Consider the following 12,474-nt stretch of genomic DNA (forward strand, 5'->3'; position numbering starts at 1 on the left):
ATACAATGCATTTTATTTGTTGCGAGCGGGTGTGTGCATCACAATAAAAAGCGCATTATGGAGCTTATAGCAGCCAGTGAAATCTGCTTGGCTTTTCTCCTTCCCACACCAAAAAAAAAAAAATCAACCTTTCATTGTGTTCCCACAAATAACCACACTACAAATATGCACTCAAAAAGTTGGGAAAAGAGGGAAATGCATTAATTCCAAAAGGATTGTAAAATGGAAGCTGCAAAGGCAGGATCCTTTGATAATTAATTCAAAGTATGATGAAAGTAGACACGATATTCTTTATGCATTTCAGCGTGGAATAAAAATACCATCTCACCAGCTGACGGCCATGGAACAAAACATACCAGGCATATGATTACAGCACAATGCATAATAAAGCACGTGTTTTGCTGTTCATTTACAAACAATATCATGTTAATATTCCAGCGGATTTCGGTCCCCCCTCTAGGTAATTGCCACTGTAAATGTGGCTGCTCCGAAAAGGTCATGCATATAGGAAAAGGCGAACCTGAATGCCAGCTCAAGAGCTGAGCCTGCTCTCGGGAAAGAGAGAGAAAGAGAGAGAAGGAAAATAATGTTAGGAGCCCTTGACTCTGCAGGCAGCTGCCCCATGTGGCAAGTCACCAGAATTGCAGGCCACAGTATCCTACTGGCCATTGGGCTTTTCCAGGCAAGAAGAGCTTTTAAGGGTTTCCTGTCAGGGCTGGGACTTGGTTGAGTAGCAATGTGCTTTGTGGCACCGTAGCGCTTTGGTCACCAACTTGGTGTCTTCTGGATGGCTATCCTGGCTGAGGCTGATGAGAATTGTAGTCCAGGGTGGAGAAAGCTGGATGAGGGCAACGTTTGAATCAACACTCACCAAACCAAAACAAACAGGAGCCCCACTTGAGCTGCTATGTTTTACAGAGCCGTAGCTCAGGGCATAGTGCATCTACTTTGCATGCAGAAGGTCCTAGGTTCAGTCCCCAGCATCTCCATGCATCTACAAGACAGAGCTGGGAATGTCTCCCAAAAAAAATCTAGAGACCCCAATGGTCTTGACTCAGTATAAGGTAGATCATTGTATTGGTATTCTGCAATAGCCACAGTTGATACTTGAGTGGGTGTGTGCTTTGTACTTCCTCTCCCCATAATTCTGGTTCCCACTGAAGATGAGATGATAGACATAGCCTCCTATGATATAGATGATACCCAGCTCTACCTCTCTTTTAAATCGGAACCAGTGAAGGTCCTGTGTGTCTGGAGGCGGTTGGAGGATGGATGGTGGCTAACAGATTGAGGTTGAATCCTGACAAGACAGAAGTACTGTTTCTAGGGGACAGGGGGCGGGCGGGTGTGGGGGACTCCCGGATCGTGAATGGGGTAAATGTGTCTCTGAAGGACCAGGTGTGCAGCCTGGGAGTCATTTTGGACTCACAGCTGTCCATGAAGGCACAGGTCAATTCTGCGTCCAGGGCAGCTGTCTACCAGCTCCATCTGGTATGCCGATTGAGACCCTACCTGCCCATGGACTGTCTTGCCAGAGTGGTGCATGCTCTGGTTATCTCCCGCTTGGATTACTGCAATGCACTCTACGTGGGGCTACCTTTGAAGGTGACCCAGAAACTACAACTAATCCAGAATGTGGCAGCTTGACTGGTGACTAGGAATGGCTGCTGAGACCACATAACACTGGTCCTGAAAGACCTACATTGGCTCCCAGTATGTTTCCGAGCACAATTCAAAGTGTTGGTGCTGACCTTTAAAGCCCTAAAAGGCCTTGGTTCTGTATACCTGGAGGATATCCACCCCCATCATTCTGCCTAAACACTGAGGTTCAGTGCCAAGGGCCTTCTGGCGGTTCCCTCATTGCGAGAAGCAAAGTTACAGGGAACCAGGCAGGAGGCCTTCTCAGTAGTGGCGCCCGCCCTGTGGAATGCCCTCCCATCAAATGTCAATGAAATAAACAACTATCAGACTTTTAGAAGACATCTGAAGGCAGCCCTGTTTAGGGAAGCTTTTAATATATGATTAATCATTGTATTTTAATATTCTGCTGGAGGCCGCCCAGAGTGGCTGGGGAGGCCCGTCAGATGGGCGGGGTATAAATAATAAATTATTATTATTATTATGAAGAGACCATAGTGCAAGGGAAGAAGACCTCGCCCAGTTTAGATGAGACCCAGCAGCATGAGGATAGAAAACATGAATCTTATTGCTTCTCTGGAATATCTATCAACCAAAGGATCATGGGTCTAGAGCCGTGGTTCCAAACGTGGGGCACATGCCCCCTAAGGGGGCAATATTTGGAAGCTTGTTTAGACCAAGTTAATGACCTTTTAGGCTTCCTCCACGTGAGGATAATATAATAAGAATTGTATGTCATGGGGGGAGGGGCATCAGGATTTTAGAGATGCTTAGGCAGGGCATGACCAAAGAAAGGTTGGGAACCACTGGTCTAGAGGGAGGTTTGAACCCTTTAAAGCAACTGCTGGTATTTGATGCTTGCTTGGAGCCAGTGTGGTGTAGTGGTTAAGAGCGATAGACTCGTAATCTGGGGAACCGGGTTCATGTCTCCGCTCCTCCACCTGCAGCTGCTGGGTGACCTTGGGCCAGTCACATTTCTTTGAAGTCTCTCAGCCCCACTCACCTCATAGAGTGTTTATTGTGGGGGAGGAAGGGAAAGGAGAATGTTAGCCGCTTTGAGACTCCTTAGGGTAGTGATAAAGCGGGATATCAAATCCAAACTCTTCTTCTTCTTCTTCTTGGGCAGTGATAGCAATGAGGGCCAATGGAGGGCAGGTTTCTGTCACTTCGGTTTGCTTGCTGACAATAACTCTTCCCTCTGGCTTCTGAACACTTGGCAAATTTAAAGTTGATTTCTTTCGACCAAGAGGAAGAAAAATCCCCAGCTTTGAAGCAGCATGAAAAGTAATGAATCCATTGTTTACACAGCTGGTCGTTAACTGTGATTCATCCTTTAGTAGACACCAAATGGTTACTTGGAAATTTTTAGCACATGTGAAAAGATGTGCTAAGATGCAGCATTAGAAAATTAATTTATCTTTCACTGGGTCCTCTGTAAATTGGACAGCCAGCAAGACCTTTGCGACAATGCCCCTCCTACCTTCTCTGCTTTTATCGCAGGCTTACTTCCTACCTCGGTCTCAATCCCCTCTTTGCATGCATTTTCTATATTTTTATTGTCAATCCAGCTGGGGTAGGAGAGTGAGAAGACTGATGCAAGCAGTTAGGTCTCAAATTCCACATTATGCTCATCACCAACCCCCAGATTCCAAGAGCAGATCAAATTGTGCTAAACAGGCAGGTTTACTGGGCCTGATGATTCAGCATTAGATGGTGGAAAAGAACAGATCCTTTTACACTTTGGATCCCTCCCTAACTTGTCAGGAACTGTCGCAGGGCTGTAGATTTGCAGCAGCGAGTTCCTGGGACTCCCAAGTTGAAGCATTCCTCAGCTCTGGAGTGATGCTACCTGCCCAAGCTAGGCAGATTGGTGAGAATGTATCTGCTATCCTACCATCTCCCTAAGGCCCCATCTCCACTATATATTTAAAGCAGTATCATGCCACTTTGTGGCTTCCCCCAAAGAATCCTGGGAACTGTAGTTTCTTAAGGGTGCTGAGAGTTGTTAGGAGACACCCATTCCCCTCCCAAAGCTACAGTTCTTAGAGTTCCCTGGGAAGAGGGATTGATTGTTAAAGCACTTTGGAGATTGTAGCTCTGGGAGGGGAAGTTGGTTTAGTAGCAGAATGGACCACCTATTTGGCAATTCAGCTGCTTGCCAGGTTCTTACCTCAACGTTGCTGAATTCCCTCAAGATCATCAATCCCAAACTACTTCTCCATTGACATAAGAACATGAGAAGAACCTGCAGGATCTGGCCAATCTAGTCCAGCATCCTGTTCTCACAAAAGACAACCTGTGGGAAAGCTGTGAGCAGGATTCAAACAGCAGAGCACTCTCCCCTCCAGTAGTTCCTCACTCCAAATGGTATTCAGGGACATTACTGCCTCTGTGTGTCTCAGAATTACAAAATTTCAGCAGGATATGTAGTAATTGGCATGAAGCAGTGTGACTGCTCTGAAACTTTTGCTATATTCAAAGTGAGATGAGGGGCGGAGGGGAGATATATTTACAAGAAAAATATCAAGTAACTGCACAGTTGTTTTGTTATGCCTCTATCACACCCTTCCTCAGAGGAGCTTAGGTTGGAAGCTTCTTTCATAATCCTTATTTCCTTTCATGTCCCTACAACAACCCTGTGAGGTAGATCAGTCTGAGAGATAAGGACTGACCCCTTATCACAACTGAGCAGCCATCTGAAGCTGGACCAGTCTGGTTGGCCAATTCTTTTGTCCACTAGGCCAAACTGGCTCTTGTATATAATCGCTTTATATTACACGATTCAGCTTCTCTCGTCATAAATTGTGGCTGTGAGGGGAAAGGACATGGTTACAGACCAAAGTTCTAGCTTTCTGGGCAATACTAAAGCACATAAAGTACATTATGTCCCTTTAGCATCACATAAAGCAATGCTAAAGGGACATAAGAGTAGACTCCCTGATTCATTGGTCTTTAGTTATGACCCCAAACTGGGTTGCATCACCATCTGAGTCACACACCACCACTCTTTCTTTCTTTTATTAATTTTTCAAAGACAGTATCAGCTGAATTCAGTCCCTGGATTTTTTGGGGGGCTCTGCTTGTTGTAGTACCTCAGACCCACCGCTTGCTTGTTGACCGATTGTGATTCTGATACACAGCTGGATATATTCAGCAGACCTCTTGGAAAGTGAGGTAGGAATTCCACCAAGCCCTTTATCAGCAGGGCCTGCAAATGTGCAAGAGTGCAGCCTGCCCACAAAACTGGTAAGAACCAGTTTAGGGGGAATCTAACACTGCCTGGAGTGAAAAATAACTCCAGATAAGGTACAAGGAGGGCTCTGGCCATGGCACAAAACTGGGGAAAGTGTTTCCAAGGACAGGGGGTGTCTGGGAGATGGTGGGACAATGGGATAGCGAAAGATGGCTGGGGAGAAGAGGAAACAGCCTAAATCACACTATTTATTTATTTATCTATCATAATGGAAAACTCTCTTTGGACTCGGTCGTGTAATGCATTACTGAATGAAAGCCTGACTAATGGGGAATGTGGTTGGAGCCTCTGCCCTAAACCCCCAAAGGGAATTTTCTCCTACACAAGCCCAGTGTGAATCAGAGGTCCATGCTTCTCCAGAAGTTTAGGCTGCTGGGTTAGGTTTCCAAGTTGGCCTTTGTTTGCCCAGCTCTCTGTCACTGACAGTCCAACATATCTGTTCCCACACTGGCCAAGCAGATGCCTCTGATCTTACAAGCAAAGTATCAGCAGAATAGCATCTTCCCTTAGCTCAGGGGCAGAGCATCCACTCTGTGTAAACAAAAGTCCCAGCTTCAGTCCCCAATGGCATCTCCAAGTAGGGCTGGGAAAGGCTTCCTTTCTGAAACCCTGAAGAGCTGCTGGCAGTTAGTATAGACAACGCTGAGCTAGGCGAACCGATGGTCTGAATGCCCTCCTCAGTGAGCAAGATGAATAACATCGCTTTTGGCAGAAAGTGTCCTACAGTTGAACGGAAGCAGTGCTGCTGCATGGGGCAAATGCAGGGCAGAATGGGAAACAGTGGCTTCTTACATCAAGGAACACCAGTGTGAACTGCCAATCAAATCTGGGCAGTGGGAAAACATGTGACATCTACATGTGCATGTGCTCACAATTTGTTACCTACTGTTTTTCCGGCAAGTCTGACTAGTCAATAGGAATCGTAACAAAGTGCAAACCCAGCAAAGAGCTACACAGATGTAGAAAAATGCTGTCCCTCTGACTTGTTGTGAAAATAAGACTGTGAGTAATCTGTTTGGACAGCCTTAGTAATTCTTCTTTATTCATTAACAGATACCACAGCTTTCTCTTTACTCAGCTCCTCTAGTGTAAGGGCAATGTACAGATGTGGCGCATGGAGGCATAATGCTATCGAGAAGATAGCTTGCGGACAGATGGTATCCTAGATTTGCAAGAAGGCCTTTGTATAATTAACAGTGGACTCATTACATCGAATAACATTCTGTCCCGTAATGTGCTTTTGTGCAGAAGCCATAGTATACTAAAGCTACTCGATTACAGTACTAAATTCACAAGGGGGAGAAAATGAAGCGACTTCATTGGAGGAACGAAGGGCAAGTCATTCGCTCCAGTTCTTAATTTTGATGCATCCAATTTTATAAATAAGGACACATTTTCTAAGGCTATCATTGCTAATTATGCATTTCCAGAAAGGCATCACATTATGTGGCTGATGAAATGCTAATACTGACAGTGACTTTGTGGGGGGCTGGAGACGAAGTTGGCACCCAGCATGCCTCAGTAGTATAGGCTATTTTAACGCAGCTGCATGCTCATGTTTCTCAGTAAGCAAGTGCCTCTCACTCAAAGAGTCTGGCTATTTTATATGTAAGGAGTTGTCCAACTCAAGTGAAATCAGATGAACATCTTGGCCCTTTCTTAACCTTGACCATTAGAGAAGGAACCTGGAAAATCATCAGCTGTTGTTTAAGAAAAGGTCAAGAATGAGCTGCCAAGAAGACTGAACTTCTCTTGTTGCTGGGGATCAAGGCCAATGCGGGAAAATATACTCAGAAACAAGAAGGATGATAGGTAAGGAGCCAAAAAGCAACAAGAGAAAATGAAAATGCCAAAGTGAGAAATATTGACCGGATCATTTAAGGAGAGAACTTGGGGGCAAGGAGTATAGATATAAAATAATGGAGATGGAAGGGATCTAGGAAGTCAGCTAGTCTAATCCCCTATTCAATGCATGTTCTGTAATGCAGGATGCAACTACAGCATCCTTGGCACAGGTGGCCATTCTGCCTCTTCATAAATGTTAAGGCTGTACACAGGCCTCAATATTCACCTTGTATCTGTACAGTGATACCTCGGGTTAAGAACTTAATTCGTTCTGGAGGTCCGTTCTTAACCTGAAACTGTTCTTAACCTAAGTTACCACTTTAGCTAATGGGCCTCCTACTGCCGCCGGGCTGATGCCGCGCAATTCCTGTTCTCATCCTGAAGCAAAGTTCTTAACCCGAGGTACTATTTCTGGGTCTGTAACCTGAAGCATCTGTAACCTGAAGCGTCTGTAACCCGAGGTACCACTGTATCTGCTTATTTTTAAAAATTCTAATCTGAGTTACTCCATTCTCTCTCTCTCTCTCTCTCTCTCTCTCTCTCTCTCTCTCTCTCTCTCTCTCTCATTTGATCTGTGTTTCAGGGCCTGAGCTGATCTGCCTAAAGTGAAGCTTTGTGTTCCCCCACTCACTATAATAGGGAATCTGAAAATGACTTTTTGGCCAAAGTGGATGAAATTTACAGGCACAGGAGTGCTTACAGAGTGGATTCAACCTGCCAAATTGTAGACAAATAGCTTGAAGTGTATGGGGGGGTGGAGAGGCAGGGAGGCAAACAAAGCTCCACTTTCCTCCTCAATCGCTTGTGGGGGGAGGGGGCGTTCTTTCTTTCTTCCTGTAAAATAATTAGGACGTGGCAAAGTGGTGTGTACTCTTTGTGGTACATCTTTTTGAAAATCACAGCTTCACATTCACAACCGCCTTTCTTTCTGGCAGGTGTTTGTGTTTTCCAAGAGGCCTTTAGGGACTTCCCAAGAGGCCTTAAGATGTGAGAGGCTGTCCAGAATGCTACCTGCAGAGTTCTGAAGAGCTCTGTAATTTATTTATTTATTTATTTATAAAGCCGAACAATGTAGGATTTTTTTTATTTTTTAAAAAAACCTTTAAGCTTTTAACTTAAAAAAAAATCCTTCTGCTGTGCTTTAACAACAACAACAACAACAACAACAACAACAACAACAACATCCAGTGAGCTCTTCAGTGTGTTGCAGCCAATATTTTGGACAGCCTCACTTCTTGAAAAGTCCACAGATCTTGAAAAATATAGAGATATACAAGAAAGCATAGAGCTGTACATGGCACAAGAATAAAGAACCAGAACAACATAATATGAAGCCAGAACACACTCAGCTTTCTCCTGTGAATTTCAGGGGAAGATTGGTTGCAGCAACCAAGCTCATTGTCTCATTGAAAAGTCCTGATGGGCTTCCCAGAGTTCCCCAGAACATAGTTTGAAAGTCACCAGTTGAGAGTAACATAAGCTTTCACAGAGCATTCCCTGGTTGTGCTGCCTGCTCAAGCAAAGGACACTGCAGCAGGAATATTCAATAGATCTTTTTCCCCCCTGTATTGGGCTTCTGTGTAAATTGATAGAAGTAAAATGTTAGCAGAAAAGAAGCAGGGATCTCCACGGCCATAACACAAATACTCATTTTGCACAGCCAGAAACCTCTGATAACTCGCCTCTTTCGATTTCCGCATGTCGAGTTCACCTGCTGAATAATATCACAACCACTGGGTTAATTCTGGTTATCTTAGCTGTCAGTGTCTTCATCAACTACATTCTGGTTTTCTCCTCTTGTCTTCACCCCCGAACAACTGTACCACAGTCACTGCAGGATGTACCCCTGAGCAACATCAGGAGTAGCAACGGCTCAGTAGAAGAAAAATGTACATCTGCCAAGCTACGTCATTCCCACATTTTAGCGCAGTTAAATTTGCTACACCCTGATTCCCCTGGGAATCATCATGTCTTTATGATAATGTAAACTGATGTTTGCTTGATCCTATGAAATGGATTTGCCAATGTGTGTAGATCAGCCTCTCTCAACCTGGTTCCCTCCAGATATTTTGGATTACAAATCCCATAATACCCACAATTGGCTGTGCTGGCTGGAGATAATGGGAGTTGAAGTCCAAAAGATCTGGAGGGCCCCATTCTGGTTACCCCTGCCTTAGGCAGAGACATTTTAACCAGAGATATCCAATGAGCGCAGAGCAAAGTCATGGATTTTGAATGCAGATTTTCATCCAAGAAGTCATCAACATTACAAATAGGATGCTGTTTTATATCCTGTCAGATTAATTGTCCATCTAGCCCATTGTGTGAGGCAGGAATGCTTTTGAATACCAGTTTCTGGAAGCCAAAAGAGGGAAGAGCGCTCTTGTGCTCAGGTCCTGCTTGTAGGTTTCCAAGAGGCATCTGTTTGGCACAGAGAAGATGCCTTTAGAAGAGTGGCTATCATAATGTCATTATACAAATCTATGGTGTGACTTGGTTTAGAATACTGTGTATAGTTCTGGTCACCTCACCGCAAAAAGGATATTGTCAAGTTGGAGAAGGTTCAAAAATGGGCAACAATGAGACCAGGGCCCTGCACGATTTAACTTCCTTCCACAGGGCCTGTAAGACAGAGTTATTCTGCCTGGCTTTCAGTTTGAACTTAGCCTGATCTTTTATTCCCCTTCCTTCCCTCCCCCTCCCCTTTTTATGAAGATTACCCGCTCTGGGATCCCACAGCTAATTCTCCCCCGGTCTCCTCGCTGGCCCAAATAGGACTACCGGTAATTTAGCCATCTAGCCCTGGTGATCATCCAATGTTTATTGGATGGATTTCCCCCCTAAATTGATTTTTGAATTCTGAATTTATTGTTATTCATGTTTTATACTGTATTTTATGCTGTTTTTTGTTGCAACAATTAAGTGTTTTAAATTTGTTGTTAGCCGCCCTGAGCCCGGTTTTCTGAACCGGGAAGGGCGGGGTATAAATAAAAATTTATTATTATTATTTATTATAACAAAAATGATGGAGGGGATGGAGCAACTCCCCTGTGAGGAAAGGTGGCAGTATTCGGGACTTGTCAGTGTAGAGAAAAGGCCAGTAAGAGGTGACATGATAGAAGTTTATAAAATTAAGCATGCTGTGGAAAAAGTAGACAAAGGAAGGTCTTTCTCCCTCTCCCATATCACTAGAACTTGGGGACATCCAACACAGCTGAACGTTGGAAGACTCAGGACAGATAAAAGAAATTACTTTTTCATGCAGTGCATAGTTTAACTATGGACCTTGCTCCTGCAGGAGTCAGTGATCACCACCAACGCTTTGAAAGAGAATGGAGCTGGTGAAATGCTTCTGAGAGATGATATATAATGAGTTGGAAAAAATGCTGAAATATACATTTATAAAGAAACCAGAAGCATTTTTACTGGGCATTGTTGGGAGTGATATAAATAGAAAGGAATGTAAGCTCTTTTTATATGCAATAACAGCAGCAAGAATATTATTGGCCCAAAAATGGAAGCAAGAAGAATTACCGACGATTGAAGAATGGAGGATAAAGTTAATGGACTATGCAGAACTAGATAAACTAACAGGAAGGATTTGAAACCGGCAGGACCAGAAATTCACGGAAGACTGGAGTAAATTTATGGATTATTTGAAAAGTATTTGTGAAGATCAGACGACGTTTGTAGGTTTGCAAGAAGTTTTGTGAGGAGTATTATTGGAAGTATTGCAAAAATGGAGAAGGGGAAGGATGATTTGTTAAGAGATGTAAAGGCAATATAAAGTTAAGAAATGTATAAGAAGTGGTTAAAACGGTGGATCATCAGAGGTGCTGATGGAAGTCTAAAAAGATTGTATAAGTGATAGGTTTTGTGGTACATTTTATTATTTACAGTGGTGCCCCGCAAGACGAATGCCTCGTAAGACGAAAAACTCGCTAGACGAAAGAGTTTTTCGTTTTTCGATGTGCTTCGCTAGACGAATTTCCTCATGGGCTTGCTTCGCAAGACGAAAACGTCTTGCAAGTTTGTTTCCTTTTTCGTAAAACCGTTAATACCCAGCGTGCATTGCTTGAAGAGGTGCAGTTGCGACTTGAACTTTGAGAAGCAACACATAGCACGCGGTGTGGTAGCCTTTTTTGAGGTTTTTGAGGACTTTGCAGATTTTTGAAGCTTTTCCAAAACTTCTTTTGCATCCATTTGGTAAGTTAAACTTTTAAAACTTTTTTGGGGTTTTTTGGATTTTGGGTTGGGGTGTTTGGAATTCAAGGACTTGGTGTTGGGGAGAGGTTTGCAAGAATCTGGGAGCTTGTGTGGTTTTTTTCTGCATTTTTATGATTTTCTGTGACCATTGGGCCATGTTGGGGGTTTTTTTGAAAATTTTCTGGGTTTGAATTTCTGTGTGGTGGCTGGCTAGGGGAACAGTTGGGGAGAGGTTTGCAAGAATCTGGGAGCTTGTGTGGGTTTTTTCTGCATTTTTATGATTTTCTGTGACCATTGGGCCATGTTGGTTTTTTTTTTTTTTTTGAATATTTTCTGGGTTTGAATTTCTGTGTGGTGGCTGGCTAGGGGAACAGTTGGGGAGAGGTTTGCAAGAATCTGGGAGCTTGTGTGGGTTTTTTCTGCATTTTTATTATTTTCTGTGACCATTAGGCCATGTTGGGTTTTTTTGAAAATTTTCTGGGTTTGAATTTCTGTGTGGTGGCTGGCTAGGGGAACAGTTGGGGAGGGGTTTGCAACAGTTGGGGAGGGGCTGGGGGAACAGTTGGGGAGGGGTTTGCAACCGTTGGGGAGGGGTTTGCAATTTCTGTGTGGTGGGTGGGTGGCTGGGGGAACAAGTTAAGGTTTTTGAAGACTTTGGTGATTTTTAAAGCTTTTCCAAAACTTCTTTTGCAGCCATTTGAGGATTTTGAAGACTTTGGTGATTTGCAGCCATTTCGTAAGTTAAACTTTTAAAACTTTAGGGGGTGGGTTGGATTTTGGGTTGGGGTGTTTCGAATTCTAGGACTTGGTTCTGTGTTTGATTTTCTGTGTGGTGGGTGGCTGGGTGCTTTTGAATTTTTTGGAATTGAAGCACTGTTTTTTTTTTCTTTTTCTGAGTTTACGAAGGAGCTGTGCTGCCATGGGACCCAAGAAGACTGCTGCTGCAGAGGCTGGCGAGAGGAAGAAGGAGAAGGTGACGCTGGAAATGAAGGAGGAGATCATCCGGAAGCACGACGGTGGAATGCGTGTGACAGACCTCGCCAGGGAGTACGGCAGGAATCCATCGACCATCGGGACCATCCTGAAGATGAGGGGGAAGATCCTTGAGACGGATGCAGCCAAGGAGTCACCAGGATCATGAAGAACCGCCCAGCTGTTCTGGAGGAGGTCGAGAAGTTGCTGCTCATCTGGTTAGAAGAGAAGCAGCATGCAGGGGACACAGTGACTGAGGCACGCAGACCTCGTCCGGGAACAGCCAGGAACCTCAGGCGAGCCAGAAGTCTTCAAGGCAAGCAGAGGTTGGTTTGACCGGTTCAAGACAAGATCTGGAATCCACAGCATGGTCAGGCAGGGAGAGGCTGCCAGTTCTGATGTTCCTGCGGCTGAAGACTTTGCAGCGGAGTTCCTGGAGGTTGTGAAGACGGAGGGCTACGTTCCACAGCAGGTCTTCAACTGCGACGAGACCGGGCTGTTTTGGAAGAGGATGCCCAAAAGGACTTTCATCACTCAGGAGGAGGCCAAGTTGCCTGGCC

Source organism: Podarcis raffonei, chromosome 8 (genome assembly GCF_027172205.1).
Source record: "Podarcis raffonei isolate rPodRaf1 chromosome 8, rPodRaf1.pri, whole genome shotgun sequence".
In the NCBI taxonomy this organism is placed as follows: Eukaryota; Metazoa; Chordata; class Lepidosauria; order Squamata; family Lacertidae; genus Podarcis; species Podarcis raffonei.